This window comes from Harpia harpyja, chromosome 5 (assembly GCF_026419915.1).
Source record: "Harpia harpyja isolate bHarHar1 chromosome 5, bHarHar1 primary haplotype, whole genome shotgun sequence".
Classification (NCBI taxonomy): Eukaryota; Metazoa; Chordata; class Aves; order Accipitriformes; family Accipitridae; genus Harpia; species Harpia harpyja.
The window spans coordinates 54173030-54176070 of record NC_068944.1 but is presented as its reverse complement, the minus strand read 5'-3'; the positions used below and the strand labels follow the sequence as shown (position 1 = coordinate 54176070).

Below are 3041 nucleotides of genomic sequence, written 5' to 3'. Positions count from 1 at the left end.
GTGGCTCAGAGCTCGGGATAAGCAAGCACACCGGTGGCCTAGAAACTGGAGAAATATTGACAGATGGATGGACTTTAATTTGTGCAGGCAAACTCTTATGTTGCTGTATTGAGGGTGATTGCGTATTGTTCCCGCTTTTCCAGTTAGTCTGAGGTCACTTCATTGGAAAGCGCTTGTTTTCTCACGTGTGGTTTTTTTGAGTTTTCTTTGAAGCATGGACCGGGGGTGACTTTTAACTGGCTTTTAAGGGTTTCCCAAGGGGAGTTCCATGGGCGGAGAGTCCAAAGGCTGTTGAACTGCGCTGTACGGATGCTGTTTTATACACATGTGGTGTTAGCAATGCTATCCCACCACACGCAACAGAGCAGGCTGTCTTTCATCTGCCTTTCCAAGCCATCACAGCATTCTATTTCTGCTTTTAGCCAAGGAAAAGACTGGAATAGTTTTTCCCAGGAGCAGCCGGTGGGCCTGGAAGCTGGGCTATGGATCTAAACCTAAAGCTTCATTTGGTGCAGAAGTCCAACCAAAAGGAAAGTGGCATTAGAAGAAATTTGTCCTGCTACTATCGTTGCTGTCTCCTTTTCCTCCCAGGTTAAGGATTTGTATTTAAGTTAACTCTACATTTCTAACTGGCTTTTTGATTTAACAGTGTTGGCAGGGGAGGGAAAAGCTGTCATAAATTGTTTCCCCATCCTTTTTTTTTTTTTAATCAAACAAACTCTGGAGGAAACTGTTTTACAAACAAAAAATAATCTCCAATGAAACTTGGAGACCCATCTAGTCCCAGTTTCGCACTGATTTCTGGAGCAGTCACTCACACACATAAAAATATAGGTGTAAAATGCTACAGAGAATCTGGTTCTGGAAAACTTCAACTAATGTATGTCATGAAAAGTATGTTTATATTAGGAATGCTAGAGAGAGAGAGAGAGATTTTTATATATATATATATATGTGTATATATATATATATATATAAAAAAGATATTCAGGCCAGTATTAATGCCCAGAATGTTAAAAGTGTCTCACTGCGTCCATTTTATGCAACAGAAAAACTGACCAGTGATTGTTACCAGCTTCCTCACGCTTAGGTCTGAAATCACCTCCTCTCTGTTTGCAGATGCCTTGGGAGACATCACTTGAGAAGAGAAGGCATGAAGCAAAACCTGGCTTGTAAGACATTAGCACGTATTCACTCCAGAAGAGAAACTACAATGACAATTAGATTTGGCCATTGACAATGGAGCAGCTAATCACCGAAGCTAAAATAAGATTACCCGAAATAAAAGTCTGTTGCCTGGCTGCAGCCGAGTTTCAGATGTTCTTATTGTAAGTGTACCGAGAGGAATTGCAATCCCGTTATCCAAACAAGGACCAAAAGCCCAAATCAAATGCCAGGCAGATTAAACCGTGACTTCCCGCGTCCCCTCCACTACGCGTGTCCGTCTCGCCGCTGAGCCGGGAGCCGGGCGCTGCCCCTCCTTGGACACCTCCTGCTGGGTGCTGCCATCAAGTCTCCATCAGCAGCATCTAAGTCAGTTCACAGCACCCAGCTTTCAGCTCCAGTCTGAAAGGCAATGTAGATGTAAACTGAAAAGTCTCGGTATCTTGTCTCGTCGGTCTCTGGAGCTTTTCCACTCTCTGCGTTCACACATTGGTTGCAGGATCGCACTTAAATTTGACAACAAATTTTATCCTCTGCTGGACACCCAAGCCACGGTCAGAGGTGGTGCAATACCATGTTGTCAAACATTTGGGCTCCTTGGTATTTTTGCAAATTTACTAATATTCAGCTGAAGTTTGCAGAAGGGTTTAACTGAAAGGTCAATGAAAGAATATCTGCATATTGTACATCTAATAATCAGGAGAGCTGTAATTTGTTTAAATTTAGGAAAAAGCCAAAGTAAATTCTTTAAAGAAATTGCTCATATATTTGAGGCTAGCAGTGGGGTAATAAAAATAGAAATTATGTACATAGGACCTATTGTGGTATAGAAACTTAACCTCAACATATTGATTGAGGCAGTTCTTGTCCCTGAATTAATATACGCCTACGAGTGAGTATTTGTTTTAGGAAAGTTAAATAGAAAGGCCATGAATAAATATAAAGGCTGAGATGAAATAGCCATCTGGACTACATTAGACCAAAATACGTAATTGAAGCAAAGAGAGCGTACATCCTTTGATCCAGTCACGCGCAACTGAAATGAAAGTAAATGGGCAATTCCTCTTATCTTATCATTGGAGAAGAGTTTGCAGAACATGTGAGCAAGAAGGACCGCTGGAGGGCTGCAGCTGGGACTGCCTCTGTGGCACAGGGACCCGAAGTGTGCCAGCCGCAGGTGTCCTTGTGTCGACTGCTGTGTCAGGGCCAGGACTTCAGTGTAAGCCCTAGCTGGGCTTATGTTTAAACTGCTACAACCTCGCATCCAGCCTCCGCATCCCTGCCTTTTCCACGGGATTAGCAGCAGAGCCATATGGCAGGGCAAGCTTGAGCTCGGCTCTTTGTGCAGCTGGAAAAGACAGAGTGGCTTCGCAGTGCCCTGCTCTGCCACGGCAGGGACACCCGTGCAGCAAGCCAGGGCGGGCAGCCGACCAGGAAAACACTGGTCCTTTTTAATCCAGATTGATCTTGCAAGCAATGGCACAGAGAGGGGACACGCATTGTCGTCCCTCTGCTTTGAAGTGTCCGCTATTTGATTAAAGGTGAGGGTGTGGGGATGGGATTACCAGAAACTGCTAACGGGAGTGAAGGCCTGTACTTCAAGAACTTGAATTCTGCCTCAGCCTTTGAACCCAGGGCTGCCTTGGGGCTGGCACTTGTGTTTGGGGTGCGGAGCTGTACTTAACTCTAAGGTGAAGGAGCAGGCAGAATGGAGGTCTTCCCAATAGCTTTTGTAACCTACTGTTGAAATCCCAGCCAGCTCTTAAATGAGCTAAAAACTAATCAGAAACTGCCTTCAGCAAGCTCTGCTTTCCTGAGCACTGCCGCCTCCTCACCCAGGCAATACACTGCCCGTCATCAAATCAAAGCCTGGAGCA

The 3041-nt window shown here is 44.8% G+C and overlaps 1 long non-coding RNA gene across 1 annotated transcript; it reads left to right on the top strand.

Moving 5' to 3' along the window:
• Positions 1-242: 242 nt before the first annotated feature.
• LOC128142520 (uncharacterized) lies at positions 243-1305 on the top strand. Its single transcript, XR_008235437.1, has 2 exons — positions 243-591; positions 1120-1305. It is a non-coding gene; the product is annotated as an uncharacterized LOC128142520 (long non-coding RNA).
• Positions 1306-3041: the final 1736 nt, after the last annotated feature.